Raw genomic sequence first — 23,097 nt, 5'->3', positions numbered from 1 at the left:
AGAGTGGTGCTGGAAAAGCAACGCAAGTCAGACAGCATCCTGATTTTCCTGCTCCTCGGATTCTGCCTGAATTGAAGGGCTGAATGGCCTACCCCTGCATTTATTTTCTATGTTTCGATGTTAAATGCATGGCTCAGAGATTGACGTGAGTTGGAAGTAACCCTACGATTAACTGTTCATCCTCATGATTTTATAAACATCAAGAAATTGTTGGCAAAGTGTTTCGACGTTGACAGTGGAGCTGATGCAGCGTACAGTAAAGTCACCACCGTCCTCCAGGAGCACTGCTCTCTGATGAGGGAGCGATCGATGGGTGGTAGTTGAACCTAAGGGGATGAGCTTGAAAAGGGGAATCTTTCATGCTGAGTCCATTTGGCTGTGGGAATTGAAGCCAGATTTGTGTTGTATTACAGGCCAGCGTGTGAACCAGTTTGTAGGAGGCAGGTAATGAGAGCACGTGGATCAGCAGTGGACGAAGTTGAACACAGATGGTAGGACACAAGGAAATGGCTGTTTTACAGCAGCAGCGGATTACTTTACAGATAGATATTCAAACATGAAAACAACAATAACTAATATCTGAATCATCTCCACAGAGGTAGCAGAATGATCTAAAGAAGAATTCAAATTGACAACAAATCAAAATTTCACATAAGAACATTCTATCTAATACCAATGAAACAGAGGGCGATGCCGTCCAATCCTCGGTAGTATAGTGGTTAGTATCCCCGCCTGTCACGCGGGAGCCCGGGGTTCAATTCCCCGCCGGGGAGTCGGTGGCATTTTGAGGGGTCAGCTCCATTTCTCAACCCCGGAGTGCCGTATTCAAGTCCCGTTTGCTCCAAAGGTGTGCATTCACATGTCCGAGCAGTCTGCTCTTGTAAACAATCTGACCAACAAACAAAACCGAAAATTGTCTCAATTCTGCTCTCCCTGTCAAACTTACACTTTCATCTATCCAGGCACCCATTCGGGACTTCCTGCTTTTTGACGACAAATGAAAAATGCCGTCCTGAAGAATGGTCACTGGACCAGAAACGTTGACTGCGTTCTTCCCCCACTCTCACCCCCACTCCAGATGCTGACTTTCTCCAGCAATTTCTGTTTCCCATTCTGATTTTCTTGTTACTTCGTCCCGTCAGTGGGCATATAACTCCCGCGCAAACGGAGTGCAAATGAAAACCTTTAAGCAACCGGTAGCGACAAATGAATGTGAGGTTTTTTTACACCCTCCCTCACATCAAAAAGGGGTCAGTCCCCCTCAGAGATTGGACCCGATCCTGCGATTAAGGTGATGCAACACCATCCCCTGCTGCTGGCAGGCTGTACTACACCCACAGTGGAAAGTCAAAGTCATCTGAGAAGCATTTTTGTCTGCTCTTCTCGATAGAAAGACAAAGCCCAGTGGCTGGGTTAACATGTAGGTCAACACAGAGGCAAGGTTGAGAAAGCAGAACCTTCACTGTGGTCTGCTGCACGTGCAGGAACTGAACCTACACTGTTGGCATCATAGAATCACCACAGTGTGGAAGCAGGCCATTCAGACGGACAAGTCCACACCGACCCTTCTGAAGAGAAACCCATGCAGATCCACGTTCAGTCATGATGATATTGAATGGTGGTGCTGTCTTGAAGGGCTGAATGGCACAAGTGAGGACTGCAGTTGCTGGAAATCAGAGTCTCGATTAGAGTGGTGCTGGAAAAGCAACGCATGTCAGACAGCATCCTGATTTTCCTGCTCCTCGGATTCTGCCTGAATTGAAGGGCTGAATGGCCTACCCCTGCACTTATTTTCTATGTTTCGATGTTAAATGCATGGCTCAGAGATTGACGTGAGTTGGAAGTAACCCTGCGATTAACTGTTCATCCTCATGATTTTATAAACATCAAGAAATTGTTTGCAAAGTGTTTCGACGTTGACAGTGGAGCTGATGCAGCGTACAGTAAAGTCACCACCGTCCTCCAGGAGCACTGCTCTCTGATGAGGGAGCGATCGATGGGTGGTAGTTGAACCTGAGGGGATGAGCTTGAAAAGGGGAATCTTTCATGCTGAGTCCATTTGGCTGTGGGAATTGAAGCCAGGCTGTTGGATTTGTGTTGTATTACAGGCCAGCGTGTGAACCAGTTTGTAGGAGGCAGGTAATGAGAGCGCGTGGATCAGCAGTGGACTAAGTTGAACACAGATGGTAGGACACAACGAAATGGCTGTTTTACAGCAGCAGCGGATTACTTTACAGATAGATATTCAAACATGAAAACAACAATAACTAATATCTGAATCATCTCCACAGAGGTAGCAGAATGATCTAAAGAAGAATTCAAATTGACAACAAATCAAAATTTCACATAAGAACATTCTATCTAATACCAATGAAACAGAGGGCGACGCCGTCCCTTCCTCGGTAGTATAGTGGTTAGTATCGCCGCCTGTCACCCGGGGGGCCGGGGTTCAATTCCCCGCCGGGGAGTCGGTGGCATTTTGAGGGGTCAGCTCCATTTCTCAACCCCGGAGTGCCGTATTCAAGTCCCGTTTGCTCCAAAGGTGTGCATTCACATGTCCGAGCAGTCTGCTCTTGTAAACAATCTGACCAACAAACAAAACCGAAAATTGTCTCAATTCTGCTCTCCCTGGCAAACTGACACTTTCATCTATCCAGGCACCCATTCGAGACTTCCTGCTTTTTGACGACAAATGAAAAATGCCGTCCTGAAGAATGGTCACTGGACCAGAAACGTTGACTGCGTTCTTCCCCCACTCTCACCCCCACTCCAGATGCTGACTTTCTCCAGCAATTTCTGTTTCCCATTCTGATTTTCTTGTTACTTCGTCCCGTCAGTGGGCATATAACTCCCGCGCAAACGGAGTGCAAATGAAAACCTTTAAGCAACCGGTAGCGACAAATGAATGTGAGGTTTTTTTACACCCTCCCTCACATCAAAAAGGGGTCAGTCCCCCTCAGAGATTGGACCCGATCCTGCGATTAAGGTGATGCAACACCATCCCCTGCTGCTGGCAGACTGTACTACACCCACAGTGGAAAGTCATCTGAGAAGCATTTTTGTCTGCTCTTCTCGATAGAAGGACAAAGCCCAGTGGCTGGGTTAACATGTAGGTCAACACAGAGGCAAGGTTGAGAAAGCAGAACCTTCACTGTGGTCTGCTGCACGTGCAGGAACTGAACCTACACTGTTGGCATCATAGAATCACCACAGTGTGGAAGCAGGCCATTCAGACGGACAAGTCCACACCGACCCTTCTGAAGAGAAACCCATGCAGATCCACGTTCAGTCATGATGATATTGAATGGTGGTGCTGTCTTGAAGGGCTGAATGGCACAAGTGAGGACTGCAGTTGCTGGAAATCAGAGTCTCGATTAGCGTGGTGCTGGAAAAGCAACGCAAGTCAGACAGCATCCTGATTTTCCTGCTCCTCGGATTCTGCCTGAATTGAAGGGCTGAATGGCCTACCCCTGCACTTATTTTCTATGTTTCGATGTTAAATGCATGGCTCAGAGATTGACGTGAGTTGGAAGTAACCCTGCGATTAACTGTTCATCCTCATGATTTTATAAACATCAAGAAATTGTTGGCAAAGTGTTTCGACGTTGACAGTGGAGCTGATGCAGCATACAGTAAAGTCACCACCGTCCTCCAGGAGCACTGCTCTCTGATGAGGGAGCGATCGATGGGTGGTAGTTGAACCTGAGGGGATGAGCTTGAAAAGGGGAATCTTTCATGCTGAGTCCATTTGGCTATGGGAATTGAAGCCAGGCTGTTGGATTTGTGTTGTATTACAGGCCAGCGTGTGAACCAGTTTGTAGGAGGCAGGTAATGAGAGCGCGTGGATCAGCAGTGGACGAAGTTGAACACAGATGGTAGGACACAACGAAATGGCTGTTTTACAGCAGCAGCGGATTACTTTACAGATAGATATTCAAACATGAAAACAACAATAACTAATATCTGAATCATCTCCACAGAGGTAGCAGAATGATCTAAAGAAGAATTCAAATTGACAACAAATCAAAATTTCACATAAGAACATTCTATCTAATACCAATGAAACAGAGGGCGATGCCGTCCAATCCTCGGTAGTATAGTGGTTAGTATCCCTGCCTGTCACGCGGGAGACCGGGGTTCAATTCCCCGCCGGGGAGTCGGTGGCATTTTGAGGGGTCAGCTCCATTTCTCAACCCTGGAGTGCCGTATTCAAGTCCCGTTTGCTCCAAAGGTGTGCATTCACATGTCCGAGCAGTCTGCTCTTGTAAACAATCTGACCAACAAACAAAACCGAAAATTGTCTCAATTCTGCTCTCCCTGGCAAACTTACACTTTCATCTATCCAGGCACCCATTCGAGACTTCCTGCTTTTTGACGACAAATGAAAAATGCCGTCCTGAAGAATGGTCACTGGACCAGAAACGTTGACTGCGTTCTTCCCCCACTCTCACCCCCACTCCAGATGCTGACTTTCTCCAGCAATTTCTGTTTCCCATTCTGATTTTCTTGTTACTTCGTCCCGTCAGTGGGCATATAACTCCCGCGCAAACGGAGTGCAAATGAAAACCTTTAAGCAACCGGTAGCGACAAATGAATGTGAGGTTTTTTTACACCCTCCCTCACATCAAAAAGGGGTCAGTCCCCCTCAGAGATTGGACCCGATCCTGCGATTAAGGTGATGCAACACCATCCCCTGCTGCTGGCAGGCTGTACTACACCCACAGTGGAAAGTCAAAGTCATCTGAGAAGCATTTTTGTCTGCTCTTCTCGATAGAAAGACAAAGCCCAGTGGCTGGGTTAACATGTAGGTCAACACAGAGGCAAGGTTGAGAAAGCAGAACCTTCACTGTGGTCTGCTGCACGTGCAGGAACTGAACCTACACTGTTGGCATCATAGAATCACCACAGTGTGGAAGCAGGCCATTCAGACGGACAAGTCCACACCGACCCTTCTGAAGAGAAACCCATGCAGATCCACGTTCAGTCATGATGATATTGAATGGTGGTGCTGTCTTGAAGGGCTGAATGGCACAAGTGAGGACTGCAGTTGCTGGAAATCAGAGTCTCGATTAGAGTGGTGCTGGAAAAGCAACGCATGTCAGACAGCATCCTGATTTTCCTGCTCCTCGGATTCTGCCTGAATTGAAGGGCTGAATGGCCTACCCCTGCACTTATTTTCTATGTTTCGATGTTAAATGCATGGCTCAGAGATTGACGTGAGTTGGAAGTAACCCTGCGATTAACTGTTCATCCTCATGATTTTATAAACATCAAGAAATTGTTGGCAAAGTGTTTCGACGTTGACAGTGGAGCTGATGCAGCGTACAGTAAAGTCACCACCGTCCTCCAGGAGCACTGCTCTCTGATGAGGGAGCGATCGATGGGTGGTAGTTGAACCTGAGGGGATGAGCTTGAAAAGGGGAATCTTTCATGCTGAGTCCATTTGGCTGTGGGAATTGAAGCCAGGCTGTTGGATTTGTGTTGTATTACAGGCCAGCGTGTGAACCAGTTTGTAGGAGGCAGGTAATGAGAGCGCGTGGATCAGCAGTGGACGAAGTTTAACACAGATGGTAGGGCACAACGAAATGGCTGTTTTACAGCAGCAGCGGATTACTTTACAGATAGATATTCAAACATGAAAACAACAATAACTAATATCTGAATCATCTCCACAGAGGTAGCAGAATGATCTAAAGAAGAATTCAAATTGACAACAAATCAAAATTTCACATAAGAACATTCTATCTAATACCAATGAAACAGAGGGCGACGCCGTCCCTTCCTCGGTAGTATAGTGGTTAGTATCGCCGCCTGTCACGCGGGAGACCGGGGTTCAATTCCCCGCCGGGGAGTCGGTGGCATTTTGAGGGGTCAGCTCCATTTCTCAACCCCGGAGTGCCGTATTCAAGTCCCGTTTGCTCTAAAGGTGTGCATTCACATGTCCGAGCAGTCTGCTCTTATAAACAATCTGACCAACAAACAAAACCGAAAATTGTCTCAATTCTGCTCTCCCTGGCAAACTGACACTTTCATCTATCCAGGCACCCATTCGAGACTTCCTGCTTTTTGACGACAAATGAAAAATGCCGTCCTGAAGAATGGTCACTGGACCAGAAACGTTGACTGCGTTCTTCCCCCACTCTCACCCCCACTCCAGATGCTGACTTTCTCCAGCAATTTCTATTTCCCATTCTGATTTTCTTGTTACTTCGTCCCGTCAGTGGGCATATAACTCCCGCGCAAACGGAGTGCAAATGAAAACCTTTAAGCAACCGGTAGCGACAAATGAATGTGAGGTTTTTTTACACCCTCCCTCACATTAAAAAGGGGTCAGTCCCCCTCAGAGATTGGACCCGATCCTGCGATTAAGGTGATGCAACACCATCCCCTTCTGCTGGCAGGCTGTACTACACCCACAGTGGAAAGTCAAAGTCATCTGAGAAGCATTTTTGTCTGCTCTTCTCGATAGAAAGACAAAGCCCAGTGGCTGGGTTAACATGTAGGTCAACACAGAGGCAAGGTTGAGAAAGCAGAACCTTCACTGTGGTCTGCTGCACGTGCAGGAACTGAACCTACACTGTTGGCATCATAGAATCACCACAGTGTGGAAGCAGGCCATTCAGACGGACAAGTCCACACCGACCCTTCTGAAGAGAAACCCATGCAGATCCACGTTCAGTCATGATGATATTGAATGGTGGTGCTGTCTTGAAGGGCTGAATGGCACAAGTGAGGACTGCAGTTGCTGGAAATCAGAGTCTCGATTAGAGTGGTGCTGGAAAAGCAACGCATGTCAGACAGCATCCTGATTTTCCTGCTCCTCGGATTCTGCCTGAATTGAAGGGCTGAATGGCCTACCCCTGCACTTATTTTCTATGTTTCGATGTTAAATGCATGGCTCAGAGATTGACGTGAGTTGGAAGTAACCCTGCGATTAACTGTTCATCCTCATGATTTTATAAACATCAAGAAATTGTTGGCAAAGTGTTTCGACGTTGACAGTGGAGCTGATGCAGCATACAGTAAAGTCACCACCGTCCTCCAGGAGCACTGCTCTCTGATGAGGGAGCGATCGATGGGTGGTAGTTGAACCTGAGGGGATGAGCTTGAAAAGGGGAATCTTTCATGCTGAGTCCATTTGGCTGTGGGAATTGAAGCCAGGCTGTTGGATTTGTGTTGTATTACAGGCCAGCGTGTGAACCAGTTTGTAGGAGGCAGGTAATGAGAGCGCGTGGATCAGCAGTGGACGAAGTTTAACACAGATGGTAGGGCACAACGAAATGGCTGTTTTACAGCAGCAGCGGATTACTTTACAGATAGATATTCAAACATGAAAACAACAATAACTAATATCTGAATCATCTCCACAGAGGTAGCAGAATGATCTAAAGAAGAATTCAAATTGACAACAAATCAAAATTTCACATAAGAACATTCTATCTAATACCAATGAAACAGAGGGCGACGCCGTCCCTTCCTCGGTAGTATAGTGGTTAGTATCGCCGCCTGTCACGCGGGAGACCGGGGTTCAATTCCCCGCCAGGGAGTCGGTGGCATTTTGAGGGGTCAGCTCCATTTCTCAACCCCGGAGTGCCGTATTCAAGTCCCGTTTGCTCCAAAGGTGTGCATTCACATGTCCGAGCAGTCTGCTCTTGTAAACAATCTGACCAACAAACAAAACCGAAAATTGTCTCAATTCTGCTCTCCCTGGCAAACTGACACTTTCATCTATCCAGGCACCCATTCGAGACTTCCTGCTTTTTGACGACAAATGAAAAATGCCGTCCTGAAGAATGGTCACTGGACCAGAAACGTTGACTGCGTTCTTCCCCCACTCTCACCCCCACTCCAGATGCTGACTTTCTCCAGCAATTTCTGTTTCCCATTCTGATTTTCTTGTTACTTCGTCCCGTCAGTGGGCATATAACTCCCGCGCAAACGGAGTGCAAATGAAAACCTTTAAGCAACCGGTAGCGACAAATGAATGTGAGGTTTTTTTACACCCTCCCTCACATAAAAAAGGGGTCAGTCCCCCTCAGAGATTGGACCCGATCCTGCGATTAAGGTGATGCAACACCATCCCCTGCTGCTGGCAGGCTGTACTACACCCACAGTGGAAAGTCAAAGTCATCTGAGAAGCATTTTTGTCTGCTCTTCTCGATAGAAAGACAAAGCCCAGTGGCTGGGTTAACATGTAGGTCAACACAGAGGCAAGGTTGAGAAAGCAGAACCTTCACTGTGGTCTGCTGCACGTGCAGGAACTGAACCTACACTGTTGGCATCATAGAATCACCACAGTGTGGAAGCAGGCCATTCAGACGGACAAGTCCACACCGACCCTTCTGAAGAGAAACCCATGCAGATCCACGTTCAGTCATGATGATATTGAATGGTGGTGCTGTCTTGAAGGGCTGAATGGCACAAGTGAGGACTGCAGTTGCTGGAAATCAGAGTCTCGATTAGAGTGGTGCTGGAAAAGCAACGCATGTCAGACAGCATCCTGATTTTCCTGCTCCTCGGATTCTGCCTGAATTGAAGGGCTGAATGGCCTACCCCTGCACTTATTTTCTATGTTTCGATGTTAAATGCATGGCTCAGAGATTGACGTGAGTTGGAAGTAACCCTGCGATTAACTGTTCATCCTCATGATTTTATAAACATCAAGAAATTGTTTGCAAAGTGTTTCGACGTTGACAGTGGAGCTGATGCAGCGTACAGTAAAGTCACCACCGTCCTCCAGGAGCACTGCTCTCTGATGAGGGAGCGATCGATGGGTGGTAGTTGAACCTGAGGGGATGAGCTTGAAAAGGGGAATCTTTCATGCTGAGTCCATTTGGCTGTGGGAATTGAAGCCAGGCTGTTGGATTTGTGTTGTATTACAGGCCAGCGTGTGAACCAGTTTGTAGGAGGCAGGTAATGAGAGCGCGTGGATCAGCAGTGGACTAAGTTGAACACAGATGGTAGGACACAACGAAATGGCTGTTTTACAGCAGCAGCGGATTACTTTACAGATAGATATTCAAACATGAAAACAACAATAACTAATATCTGAATCATCTCCACAGAGGTAGCAGAATGATCTAAAGAAGAATTCAAATTGACAACAAATCAAAATTTCACATAAGAACATTCTATCTAATACCAATGAAACAGAGGGCGACGCCGTCCCTTCCTCGGTAGTATAGTGGTTAGTATCGCCGCCTGTCACCCGGGGGGCCGGGGTTCAATTCCCCGCCGGGGAGTCGGTGTCATTTTGAGGGGTCAGCTCCATTTCTCAACCCCGGAGTGCCGTATTCAAGTCCCGTTTGCTCCAAAGGTGTGCATTCACATGTCCGAGCAGTCTGCTCTTGTAAACAATCTGACCCACAAACAAAACCGAAAATTGTCTCAATTCTGCTCTCCCTGGCAAACTTACACTTTCATCTATCCAGGCACCCATTCGAGACTTCCTGCTTTTTGACGACAAATGAAAAATGCCGTCCTGAAGAATGGTCACTGGACCAGAAACGTTGACTGCGTTCTTCCCCCACTCTCACCCCCACTCCAGATGCTGACTTTCTCCAGCAATTTCTGTTTCCCATTCTGATTTTCTTGTTACTTCGTCCCGTCAGTGGGCATATAACTCCCGCGCAAACGGAGTGCAAATGAAAACCTTTAAGCAACCGGTAGCGACAAATGAATGTGAGGTTTTTTTACACCCTCCCTCACATCAAAAAGGGGTCAGTCCCCCTCAGAGATTGGACCCGATCCTGCGATTAAGGTGATGCAACACCATCCCCTGCTGCTGGCAGGCTGTACTACACCCACAGTGGAAAGTCAAAGTCATCTGAGAAGCATTTTTGTCTGCTCTTCTCGATAGAAAGACAAAGCCCAGTGGCTGGGTTAACATGTAGGTCAACACAGAGGCAAGGTTGAGAAAGCAGAACCTTCACTGTGGTCTGCTGCACGTGCAGGAACTGAACCTACACTGTTGGCATCATAGAATCACCACAGTGTGGAAGCAGGCCATTCAGACGGACAAGTCCACACCGACCCTTCTGAAGAGAAACCCATGCAGATCCACGTTCAGTCATGATGATATTGAATGGTGGTGCTGTCTTGAAGGGCTGAATGGCACAAGTGAGGACTGCAGTTGCTGGAAATCAGAGTCTCGATTAGAGTGGTGCTGGAAAAGCAACGCATGTCAGACAGCATCCTGATTTTCCTGCTCCTCGGATTCTGCCTGAATTGAAGGGCTGAATGGCCTACCCCTGCACTTATTTTCTATGTTTCGATGTTAAATGCATGGCTCAGAGATTGACGTGAGTTGGAAGTAACCGTGCGATTAACTGTTCATCCTCATGATTTTATAAACATCAAGAAATTGTTGGCAAAGTGTTTCGACGTTGACAGTGGAGCTGATGCAGCGTACAGTAAAGTCACCACCGTCCTCCAGGAGCACTGCTCTCTGATGAGGGAGCGATCGATGGGTGGTAGTTGAACCTGAGGGGATGAGCTTGAAAAGGGGAATCTTTCATGCTGAGTCCATTTGGCTGTGGGAATTGAAGCCAGGCTGTTGGATTTGTGTTGTATTACAGGCCAGCGTGTGAACCAGTTTGTAGGAGGCAGGTAATGAGAGCGCGTGGATCAGCAGTGGACGAAGTTTAACACAGATGGTAGGGCACAACGAAATGGCTGTTTTACAGCAGCAGCGGATTACTTTACAGATAGATATTCAAACATGAAAACAACAATAACTAATATCTGAATCATCTCCACAGAGGTAGCAGAATGATCTAAAGAAGAATTCAAATTGACAACAAATCAAAATTTCACATAAGAACATTCTATCTAATACCAATGAAACAGAGGGCGACGCCGTCCCTTCCTCGGTAGTATAGTGGTTAGTATCGCCGCCTGTCACGCGGGAGACCGGGGTTCAATTCCCCGCCGGGGAGTCGGTGGCATTTTGAGGGGTCAGCTCCATTTCTCAACCCCGGAGTGCCGTATTCAAGTCCCGTTTGCTCTAAAGGTGTGCATTCACATGTCCGAGCAGTCTGCTCTTATAAACAATCTGACCAACAAACAAAACCGAAAATTGTCTCAATTCTGCTCTCCCTGGCAAACTGACACTTTCATCTATCCAGGCACCCATTCGAGACTTCCTGCTTTTTGACGACAAATGAAAAATGCCGTCCTGAAGAATGGTCACTGGACCAGAAACGTTGACTGCGTTCTTCCCCCACTCTCACCCCCACTCCAGATGCTGACTTTCTCCAGCAATTTCTATTTCCCATTCTGATTTTCTTGTTACTTCGTCCCGTCAGTGGGCATATAACTCCCGCGCAAACGGAGTGCAAATGAAAACCTTTAAGCAACCGGTAGCGACAAATGAATGTGAGGTTTTTTTACACCCTCCCTCACATTAAAAAGGGGTCAGTCCCCCTCAGAGATTGGACCCGATCCTGCGATTAAGGTGATGCAACACCATCCCCTGCTGCTGGCAGGCTGTACTACACCCACAGTGGAAAGTCAAAGTCATCTGAGAAGCATTTTTGTCTGCTCTTCTCGATAAAAAGACAAAGCCCAGTGGCTGGGTTAACATGTAGGTCAACACAGAGGCAAGGTTGAGAAAGCAGAACCTTCACTGTGGTCTGCTGCACGTGCAGGAACTGAACCTACACTGTTGGCATCATAGAATCACCACAGTGTGGAAGCAGGCCATTCAGACGGACAAGTCCACACCGACCCTTCTGAAGAGAAACCCATGCAGATCCACGTTCAGTCATGATGATATTGAATGGTGGTGCTGTCTTGAAGGGCTGAATGGCACAAGTGAGGACTGCAGTTGCTGGAAATCAGAGTCTCGATTAGAGTGGTGCTGGAAAAGCAACGCATGTCAGACAGCATCCTGATTTTCCTGCTCCTCGGATTCTGCCTGAATTGAAGGGCTGAATGGCCTACCCCTGCACTTATTTTCTATGTTTCGATGTTAAATGCATGGCTCAGAGATTGACGTGAGTTGGAAGTAACCCTGCGATTAACTGTTCATCCTCATGATTTTATAAACATCAAGAAATTGTTGGCAAAGTGTTTCGACGTTGACAGTGGAGCTGATGCAGCATACAGTAAAGTCACCACCGTCCTCCAGGAGCACTGCTCTCTGATGAGGGAGCGATCGATGGGTGGTAGTTGAACCTGAGGGGATGAGCTTGAAAAGGGGAATCTTTCATGCTGAGTCCATTTGGCTGTGGGAATTGAAGCCAGGCTGTTGGATTTGTGTTGTATTACAGGCCAGCGTGTGAACCAGTTTGTAGGAGGCAGGTAATGAGAGCGCGTGGATCAGCAGTGGACGAAGTTTAACACAGATGGTAGGGCACAACGAAATGGCTGTTTTACAGCAGCAGCGGATTACTTTACAGATAGATATTCAAACATGAAAACAACAATAACTAATATCTGAATCATCTCCACAGAGGTAGCAGAATGATCTAAAGAAGAATTCAAATTGACAACAAATCAAAATTTCACATAAGAACATTCTATCTAATACCAATGAAACAGAGGGCGACGCCGTCCCTTCCTCGGTAGTATAGTGGTTAGTATCGCCGCCTGTCACGCGGGAGACCGGGGTTCAATTCCCCGCCGGGGAGTCGGTGGCATTTTGAGGGGTCAGCTCCATTTCTCAACCCCGGAGTGCCGTATTCAAGTCCCGTTTGCTCCAAAGGTGTGCATTCACATGTCCGAGCAGTCTGCTCTTGTAAACAATCTGACCAACAAACAAAACCGAAAATTGTCTCAATTCTGCTCTCCCTGGCAAACTGACACTTTCATCTATCCAGGCACCCATTCGAGACTTCCTGCTTTTTGACGACAAATGAAAAATGCCGTCCTGAAGAATGGTCACTGGACCAGAAACGTTGACTGCGTTCTTCCCCCACTCTCACCCCCACTCCAGATGCTGACTTTCTCCAGCAATTTCTGTTTCCCATTCTGATTTTCTTGTTACTTCGTCCCGTCAGTGGGCATATAACTCCCGCGCAAACGGAGTGCAAATGAAAACCTTTAAGCAACCGGTAGCGACAAATGAATGTGAGGTTTTTTTACACCCTCCCTCACATCAAAAAGGGGTCAGTCCCCCTCAGAGATTGGACCCGATCCTGCGATTAAGGTGATGCAACACCATCCCCTGCTGCTGGCAGACTGTACTACACCCACAGTGGAAAGTCATCTGAGAAGCATTTTTGTCTGCTCTTCTCGATAGAAGGACAAAGCCCAGTGGCTGGGTTAACATGTAGGTCAACACAGAGGCAAGGTTGAGAAAGCAGAACCTTCACTGTGGTCTGCTGCACGTGCAGGAACTGAACCTACACTGTTGGCATCATAGAATCACCACAGTGTGGAAGCAGGCCATTCAGACGGACAAGTCCACACCGACCCTTCTGAAGAGAAACCCATGCAGATCCACGTTCAGTCATGATGATATTGAATGGTGGTGCTGTCTTGAAGGGCTGAATGGCACAAGTGAGGACTGCGGTTGCTGGAAATCAGAGTCTCGATTAGCGTGGTGCTGGAAAAGCAACGCAAGTCAGACAGCATCCTGATTTTCCTGCTCCTCGGATTCTGCCTGAATTGAAGGGCTGAATGGCCTACCCCTGCACTTATTTTCTATGTTTCGATGTTAAATGCATGGCTCAGAGATTGACGTGAGTTGGAAGTAACCCTGCGATTAACTGTTCATCCTCATGATTTTATAAACATCAAGAAATTGTTGGCAAAGTGTTTCGACGTTGACAGTGGAGCTGGTGCAGCGTACAGTAAAGTCACCACCGTCCTCCAGGAGCACTGCTCTCTGATGAGGGAGCGATCGATGGGTGGTAGTTGAACCTGAGGGGATGAGCTTGAAAAGGGGAATCTTTCATGCTGAGTCCATTTGGCTATGGGAATTGAAGCCAGGCTGTTGGATTTGTGTTGTATTACAGGCCAGCGTGTGAACCAGTTTGTAGGAGGCAGGTAATGAGAGCACGTGGATCAGCAGTGGACGAAGTTGAACACAGATGGTAGGACACAAGGAAATGGCTGTTTTACAGCAGCAGCGGATTACTTTACAGATAGATATTCAAACATGAAAACAACAATAACTAATATCTGAATCATCTCCACAGAGGTAGCAGAATGATCTAAAGAAGAATTCAAATTGACAACAAATCAAAATTTCACATAAGAACATTCTATCTAATACCAATGAAACAGAGGGCGACGCCGTCCCTTCCTCGGTAGTATAGTGGTTAGTATCGCCGCCTGTCACGCGGGAGACCGGGGTTCAATTCCCCGCCAGGGAGTCGGTGGCATTTTGAGGGGTCAGCTCCATTTCTCAACCCCGGAGTGCCGTATTCAAGTCCCGTTTGCTCCAAAGGTGTGCATTCACATGTCCGAGCAGTCTGCTCTTGTAAACAATCTGACCAACAAACAAAACCGAAAATTGTCTCAATTCTGCTCTCCCTGGCAAACTGACACTTTCATCTATCCAGGCACCCATTCGAGACTTCCTGCTTTTTGACGACAAATGAAAAATGCCGTCCTGAAGAATGGTCACTGGACCAGAAACGTTGACTGCGTTCTTCCCCCACTCTCACCCCCACTCCAGATGCTGACTTTCTCCAGCAATTTCTGTTTCCCATTCTGATTTTCTTGTTACTTCGTCCCGTCAGTGGGCATATAACTCCCGCGCAAACGGAGTGCAAATGAAAACCTTTAAGCAACCGGTAGCGACAAATGAATGTGAGGTTTTTTTACACCCTCCCTCACATCAAAAAGGGGTCAGTCCCCCTCAGAGATTGGACCCGATCCTGCGATTAAGGTGATGCAACACCATCCCCTGCTGCTGGCAGGCTGTACTACACCCACAGTGGAAAGTCAAAGTCATCTGAGAAGCATTTTTGTCTGCTCTTCTCGATAGAAAGACAAAGCCCAGTGGCTGGGTTAACATGTAGGTCAACACAGAGGCAAGGTTGAGAAAGCAGAACCTTCACTGTAGTCTGCTGCACGTGCAGGAACTGAACCTACACTGTTGGCATCATAGAATCACCACAGTGTGGAAGCAGGTCATTCAGACGGACAAGTCCACACCGACCCTTCTGAAGAGAAACCCATGCAGATCCACGTTCAGTCATGATGATATTGAATGGTGGTGCTGTCTTGAAGGGCTGAATGGCACAAGTGAGGACTGCAGTTGCTGGAAATCAGAGTCTCGATTAGAGTGGTGCTGGAAAAGCAACGCAAGTCAGACAGCATCCTGATTTTCCTGCTCCTCGGATTCTGCCTGAATTGAAGGGCTGAATGGCCTACCCCTGCACTTATTTTCTATGTTTCGATGTTAAATGCATGGCTCAGAGATTGACGTGAGTTGGAAGTAACCCTGCGATTAACTGTTCATCCTCATGATTTTATAAACATCAAGAAATTGTTGGCAAAGTGTTTCGACGTTGACAGTGGAGCTGATGCAGCGTACAGTAAAGTCACCACCGTCCTCCAGGAGCACTGCTCTCTGATGAGGGAGCGATCGATGGGTGGTAGTTGAACCTGAGGGGATGAGCTTGAAAAGGGGAATCTTTCATGCTGAGTCATTTGGCTGTGGGAATTGAAGCCAGGCTGTTGGATTTGTGCTGTCTTACAGGCCAGCGTGTGAACCAGTTTGTAGGAGGCAGGTAATGAGAGCGCGTGGATCAGCAGTGGACGAAGTTGAACACAGATGGTCGGACACAACGAAATGGCTGTTTTACAGCAGCAGCGGATTACTTTACAGATAGATATTCAAACATGAAAACAACAATAACTAATATCTGAATCATCTCCACAGAGGTAGCAGAATGATCTAAAGAAGAATTCAAATTGACAACAAATCAAAATTTCACATAAGAATATTCTATCTAATACCAATGAAACAGAGGGCGACCCCGTCCAATCCTAGGTAGTATAGTGGTTAGTATCCCTGCCTGTCACGCGGGAGACCGGGGTTCAATTCCCCGCCGGGGAGTCGGTGGCATTTTGAGAGGTCAGCTCCATATCTCAACCCCGGGGTGCAGTTTTCAAGTCCCGTTTGCTCCAAAGGTGTGCATTCACATGTCCGAGCAGTCTGCTCTTGGAAACAATCTGACCAACAAACAAAACCGAAAATTGTCTCAATTCTGCTCTCCCTGGCAAACTGACACTTTCATCTATCCAGGCACCCATTCGAGACTTCCTGCTTTTTGACGACAAATGAAAAATGCCGTCCTGAAGAATGGTCACTGGACCAGAAACGTTGACTGCTTTCTTCCCCCACTCTCACCCCCACTCCAGATGCTGACTTTCTCCAGCAATTTCTGTTTCCCATTCTGATTTTCATGTTACTTCGTCCAGTGGAAAGTCAAAGTCATCTGAGCAGCATTTTTGTCTGCTCTTCTGTGGTGATTCTATGATGCCAACAGTGTAGGTTCAGTTCCTGCACGTGAAGCAGACCACAGTGAAGGTTCTGCTTTCTCAACCTTGCCTCTGTGTTGACCTTCATGTTAACCCAGCCACTGGGCTTTGTCCTTCTATCGAGAAGAGCAGACAAAAATGCTACTCAGATGACTTTGACTTTCCACTGTGGGTGTAGTACAGTCTGCCAGCAGCAGGGGATGGTGTTGCATCACCTTCATCGCAGGATCGGGTCCAATCTCTGAGGGGGACTGACCCCTTTTTGATTAGAGGGAGGGAGGGTGTAAAAAAACCTCACATTCATTTGTCGCTACCGGTTGCTTAAAGGTTTTCATTTGCACTCCGTTTGCGCGGGAGTTATATGCCCACTGACGGGACGAAGTAACAAGAAAATCAGAATGGGAAACAGAAATTGCTGGAGAAAGTCAGCATCTGGAGTGGGGGTGAGAGTGGGGGAAGAACGCAGTCAACGTTTCTGGTCCAGTGACCATTCTTTAGGACGGCATTTTTCATTTGTCGTCAAAAAGCAGGAAGTCTCGAATGGGTGCCTGGATAGATGAAAGTGTAAGTTTGCCAGGGAGAGCAGAATTGAGACAATTTTCGGTTTTGTTTGTTGGTCAGATTGTTTACAAGAGCAGACTGCTCGGACATGTGAATGCACACCTTTGGAGCAAACGGGACTTGAATACGGCACTCCGGGGTTGAGAAATGGAGCTGACCCCTCAAAATGCCACCGACTCCCCGGCGGGGAATTGAACCCCGGTCTCCCGCGTGACAGGCGGGGATACTAACCACTATACTACCGAGGATTGGACGGCGTCGCCCTCTGTTTCATTGGTATTAGATAGAATGTTCTTATGTGAAATTTTGATTTGTTGTCAATTTGAATTCTTCTTTAGATCATTCTGCTACCTCCGTGGAGATGATTCAGATATTAGTTATTGTTGTTTTCATGTTTGAATATCTATCTGTAAAGTAATCCGCTGCTGCTGTAAAACAGCCATTTCGTTGTGTCCTACCATCTGTGTTCAACTTCGTCCACTGCTGATCCACGCGCTCTCATTACCTGCCTCCTACAAACTGGTTCACACGCTGGCCTGTAATACAACACAAATCCAACAGCCTGGCTTCAATTCCCACAGCCAAATGGACTCAGCATGAAAGATTCCCCTTTTCAAGCTCATCCCCTCAGGTTCAACTACCACCCATCGATCGCTCCCTCATCAGAGAGCAGTGCTCCTGGAGGACGGTGGTGACTTTACTGTATGCTGCATCAGCTCCACTGTCAACGTCGAAACACTTTGCCAACAATTTCTTGATGTTTATAAAATCATGAGGATGAACAGTTAATCGCAGGGTTACTTCCAACTCACGTCAATCTCTGAGCCATGCATTTAACATCGAAACATAGAAAATAAGTGCAGGGGTAGGCCATTCAGCCCTTCAATTCAGGCAGAATCCGAGGAGCAGGAAAATCAGGATGCTGTCTGACTTGCGTTGCTTTTCCAGCACCACTCTAATCGAGACTCTGATTTCCAGCAACTGCAGTCCTCACTTGTGCCATTCAGCCCTTCAAGACAGCACCACCATTCAATATCATCATGACTGAACGTGGATCTGCATGGGTTTCTCTTCAGAAGGGTCGGTGTGGACTTGTCCGTCTGAATGGCCTGCTTCCACACTGTGGTGATTCTATGATGCCAACAGTGTAGGTTCAGTTCCTGCACGTGCAGCAGACCACAGTGAAGGTTCTGCTTTCTCAACCTTGCCTCTGTGTTGACCTACATGTTAACCCAGCCACTGGGCTTTGTCCTTCTATCGAGAAGAGCAGACAAAAATGCTTCTCAGATGACTTTGACTTTCCACTGTGGGTGTAGTACAGTCTGCCAGCAGCAGGGGATGGTGTTGCATCACCTTAATCGCAGGATCGGGTCCAATCTCTGAGGGGGACTGACCCCTTTTTGATGTGAGGGAGGGTGTAAAAAAACCTCACATTCATTTGTCGCTACCGGTTGCTTAAAGGTTTTCATTTGCACTCCGTTTGCGCGGGAGTTATAAGCCCACTGACGGGACGAAGTAACAAGAAAATCAGAATGGGAAACAGAAATTGCTGGAGAAAGTCAGCATCTGGAGTGGGGGAAGAACGCAGTCAACGTTTCTTCAGGACGCCATTCTTCAGGACGGCATTTTTCATTTGTCGTCAAAAAGCAGGAAGTCTCGAATGGGTGCCTGGATAGATGAAAGTGTAAGTTTGCCAGGGAGAGCAGAATTGAGACAATTTTCGGTTTTGTTTGTTGGTCAGATTGTTTACAAGAGCAGACTGCTCGGACATGTGAATGCACACCTTTGGAGCAAACGGGACTTGAATACGGCACTCCGGGGTTGAGAAATGGAGCTGACCCCTCAAAATGCCACCGACTCCCCGGCGGGGAATTGAACCCCGGTCTCCCGCGTGACAGGCGGGGATACTAACCACTATACTACCGAGGATTGGACGGCGTCGCCCTCTGTTTCATTGGTATTAGATAGAATGTTCTTATGTGAAATTTTGATTTGTTGTCAATTTGAATTCTTCTTTAGATCATTCTGCTACCTCCGTGGAGATGATTCAGATATTAGTTATTGTTGTTTTCATGTTTGAATATCTATCTGTAAAGTAATCCGCTGCTGCTGTAAAACAGCCATTTCGTTGTGTCCTACCATCTGTGTTCAACTTCGTCCACTGCTGATCCACGCGCTCTCATTACCTGCCTCCTACAAACTGGTTCACACGCTGGCCTGTAATACAACACAAATCCAACAGCCTGGCTTCAATTCCCACAGCCAAATGGACTCAGCATGAAAGATTCCCCTTTTCAAGCTCATCCCCTCAGGTTCAACTACCACCCATCGATCGCTCCCTCATCAGAGAGCAGTGCTCCTGGAGGACGGTGGTGACTTTACTGTATGCTGCATCAGCTCCACTGTCAACGTCGAAACACTTTGCCAACAATTTCTTGATGTTTATAAAATCATGAGGATGAACAGTTAATCGCAGGGTTACTTCCAACTCACGTCAATCTCTGAGCCATGCATTTAACATCGAAACATAGAAAATAAGTGCAGGGGTAGGCCATTCAGCCCTTCAATTCAGGCAGAATCCGAGGAGCAGGAAAATCAGGATGCTGTCTGACTTGCGTTGCTTTTCCAGCACCACTCTAATCGAGACTCTGATTTCCAGCAACTGCAGTCCTCACTTGTGCCATTCAGCCCTTCAAGACAGCACCACCATTCAATATCATCATGACTGAACGTGGATCTGCATGGGTTTCTCTTCAGAAGGGTCGGTGTGGACTTGTCCGTCTGAATGGCCTGCTTCCACACTGTGGTGATTCTATGATGCCAACAGTGTAGGTTCAGTTCCTGCACGTGCAGCAGACCACAGTGAAGGTTCTGCTTTCTGAACCTTGCCTCTGTGTTGACCTACATGTTAACCCAGCCACTGGGCTTTGTCCTTCTATCGAGAAGAGCAGACAAAAATGCTTCTCAGATGACTTTGACTTTCCACTGTGGGTGTAGTACAGTCTGCCAGCAGCAGGGGATGGTGTTGCATCACCTTAATCGCAGGATCGGGTCCAATCTCTGAGGGGGACTGACCCCTTTTTGATGTGAGGGAGGGTGTAAAAAAACCTCACATTCATTTGTCGCTACCGGTTGCTTAAAGGTTTTCATTTGCACTCCGTTTGCGCGGGAGTTATAAGCCCACTGACGGGACGAAGTAACAAGAAAATCAGAATGGGAAACAGAAATTGCTGGAGAAAGTCAGCATCTGGAGTGGGGGTGAGAGTGGGAGAAGAACGCAGTCAACGTTTCTTCAGGACGCCATTCTTCAGGACGGCATTTTTCATTTGTCGTCAAAAAGCAGGAAGTCTCGAATGGGTGCCTGGATAGATGAAAGTGTAAGTTTGCCAGGGAGAGCAGAATTGAGACAATTTTCGGTTTTGTTTGTTGGTCAGATTGTTTACAAGAGCAGACTGCTCGGACATGTGAATGCACACCTTTGGAGCAAACGGGACTTGAATACGGCACTCCGGGGTTGAGAAATGGAGCTGACCCCTCAAAATGCCACCGACTCCCCGGCAGGGAATTGAACCCCGGTCTCCCGCGTGACAGGCGGGGATACTAACCACTATACTACCGAGGATTGGACGGCGTCGCCCTCTGTTTCATTGGTATTAGATAGAATGTTCTTATGTGAAATTTTGATTTGTTGTCAATTTGAATTCTTCTTTAGATCATTCTGCTACCTCTGTGGAGATGATTCAGATATTAGTTATTGTTGTTTTCATGTTTGAATATCTATCTGTAAAGTAATCCGCTGCTGCTGTAAAACAGCCATTTCCTTGTGTCCTACCATCTGTGTTCAACTTCGTCCACTGCTGATCCACGCGCTCTCATTACCTGCCTCCTACAAACTGGTTCACACGCTGGCCTGTAATACAACACAAATCCAACAGCCTGGCTTCAATTCCCACAGCCAAATGGACTCAGCATGAAAGATTCCCCTTTTCAAGCTCATCCCCTCAGGTTCAACTACCACCCATCGATCGCTCCCTCATCAGAGAGCAGTGCTCCTGGAGGACGGTGGTGACTTTACTGTATGCTGCATCAGCTCCACTGTCAACGTCGAAACACTTTGCCAACAATTTCTTGATGTTTATAAAATCATGAGGATGAACAGTTAATCGCAGGGTTACTTCCAACTCACGTCAATCTCTGAGCCATGCATTTAACATCGAAACATAGAAAATAAGTGCAGGGGTAGGCCATTCAGCCCTTCAATTCAGGCAGAATCCGAGGAGCAGGAAAATCAGGATGCTGTCTGACTTGCGTTGCTTTTCCAGCACCACTCTAATCGAGACTCTGATTTCCAGCAACTGCAGTCCTCACTTGTGCCATTCAGCCCTTCAAGACAGCACCACCATTCAATATCATCATGACTGAACGTGGATCTGCATGGGTTTCTCTTCAGAAGGGTCGGTGTGGACTTGTCCGTCTGAATGGCCTGCTTCCACACTGTGGTGATTCTATGATGCCAACAGTGTAGGTTCAGTTCCTGCACGTGCAGCAGACCACAGTGAAGGTTCTGCTTTCTCAACCTTGCCTCTGTGTTGACCTACATGTTAACCCAGCCACTGGGCTTTGTCCTTCTATCGAGAAGAGCAGACAAAAATGCTTCTCAGATGACTTTGACTTTCCACTGTGGGTGTAGTACAGTCTGCCAGCAGCAGGGGATGGTGTTGCATCACCTTAATCGCAGGATCGGGTCCAATCTCTGAGGGGGACTGACCCCTTTTTGATGTGAGGGAGGGTGTAAAAAAACCTCACATTCATTTGTCGCTACCGGTTGCTTAAAGGTTTTCATTTGCACTCCGTTTGCGCGGGAGTTATAAGCCCACTGACGGGACGAAGTAACAAGAAAATCAGAATGGGAAACAGAAATTGCTGGAGAAAGTCAGCATCTGGAGTGGGGGTGAGAGTGGGGGAAGAACGCAGTCAACGTTTCTTCAGGACGCCATTCTTCAGGACGGCATTTTTCATTTGTCGTCAAAAAGCAGGAAGTCTCGAATGGGTGCCTGGATAGATGAAAGTGTAAGTTTGCCAGGGAGAGCAGAATTGAGACAATTTTCGGTTTTGTTTGTTGGTCAGATTGTTTACAAGAGCAGACTGCTCGGACATGTGAATGCACACCTTTGGAGCAAACGGGACTTGAATACGGCACTCCGGGGTTGAGAAATGGAGCTGACCCCTCAAAATGCCACCGACTCCCCGGCGGGGAATTGAACCCCGGTCTCCCGCGTGACAGGCGGGGATACTAACCACTATACTACCGAGGATTGGACGGCGTCGCCCTCTGTTTCATTGGTATTAGATAGAATGTTCTTATGTGAAATTTTGATTTGTTGTCAATTTGAATTCTTCTTTAGATCATTCTGCTACCTCTGTGGAGATGATTCAGATATTAGTTATTGTTGTTTTCATGTTTGAATATCTATCTGTAAAGTAATCCGCTGCTGCTGTAAAACAGCCATTTCGTTGTGTCCTACCATCTGTGTTCAACTTCGTCCACTGCTGATCCACGCGCTCTCATTACCTGCCTCCTACAAACTGGTTCACACGCTGGCCTGTAATACAACACAAATCCAACAGCCTGGCTTCAATTCCCACAGCCAAATGGACTCAGCATGAAAGATTCCCCTTTTCAAGCTCATCCCCTCAGGTTCAACTACCACCCATCGATCGCTCCCTCATCAGAGAGCAGTGCTCCTCGAGGACGGTGGTGACTTTACTGTACGCTGCATCAGCTCCACTGTCAACGTCGAAACACTTTGCCAACAATTTCTTGATGTTTATAAAATCATGAGGATGAACAGTTAATCGCAGGGTTACTTCCAACTCACGTCAATCTCTGAGCCATGCATTTAACATCGAAACATAGAAAATAAGTGCAGGGGTAGGCCATTCAGCCCTTCAATTCAGGCAGAATCCGAGGAGCAGGAAAATCAGGATGCTGTCTGACTTGCGTTGCTTTTCCAGCACCACTCTAATCGAGACTCTGATTTCCAGCAACTGCAGTCCTCACTTGTGCCATTCAGCCCTTCAAGACAGCACCACCAT

At 47.2% G+C, this 23,097-nt stretch overlaps 6 non-coding genes across 6 annotated transcripts; 2 read left to right on the top strand and 4 right to left on the bottom strand.

The window, feature by feature from the left end:
* Window positions 1–701: 701 nt before the first annotated feature.
* Window positions 702–773, top strand: trnad-guc (transfer RNA aspartic acid (anticodon GUC)). The gene has a single exon. It is a non-coding gene; the product is annotated as a tRNA-Asp (tRNA).
* A 3,312-nt stretch (window positions 774–4,085) lies between these two features.
* Window positions 4,086–4,157, top strand: trnad-guc (transfer RNA aspartic acid (anticodon GUC)). The gene has a single exon. It is a non-coding gene; the product is annotated as a tRNA-Asp (tRNA).
* A 13,020-nt stretch (window positions 4,158–17,177) lies between these two features.
* trnad-guc (transfer RNA aspartic acid (anticodon GUC)) lies at window positions 17,178–17,249 on the bottom strand. The gene has a single exon. It is a non-coding gene; the product is annotated as a tRNA-Asp (tRNA).
* Window positions 17,250–18,858: 1,609 nt separating this feature from the next.
* Window positions 18,859–18,930, bottom strand: trnad-guc (transfer RNA aspartic acid (anticodon GUC)). The gene has a single exon. It is a non-coding gene; the product is annotated as a tRNA-Asp (tRNA).
* A 1,621-nt stretch (window positions 18,931–20,551) lies between these two features.
* Window positions 20,552–20,623, bottom strand: trnad-guc (transfer RNA aspartic acid (anticodon GUC)). Its single transcript has one exon. It is a non-coding gene; the product is annotated as a tRNA-Asp (tRNA).
* Window positions 20,624–22,244: 1,621 nt separating this feature from the next.
* Window positions 22,245–22,316, bottom strand: trnad-guc (transfer RNA aspartic acid (anticodon GUC)). Its single transcript has one exon. It is a non-coding gene; the product is annotated as a tRNA-Asp (tRNA).
* Window positions 22,317–23,097: the final 781 nt, after the last annotated feature.

This window comes from Chiloscyllium plagiosum, unplaced genomic scaffold (assembly GCF_037043375.1).
Source record: "Chiloscyllium plagiosum isolate Xiang-an unplaced genomic scaffold, Cpla_swu_hap1 HiC_scaffold_35, whole genome shotgun sequence".
In the NCBI taxonomy this organism is placed as follows: domain Eukaryota; kingdom Metazoa; phylum Chordata; class Chondrichthyes; order Orectolobiformes; family Hemiscylliidae; genus Chiloscyllium; species Chiloscyllium plagiosum.
Note: the sequence above shows the minus strand (reverse complement) of the source record. Positions and strands in the feature narration are given on the sequence as shown.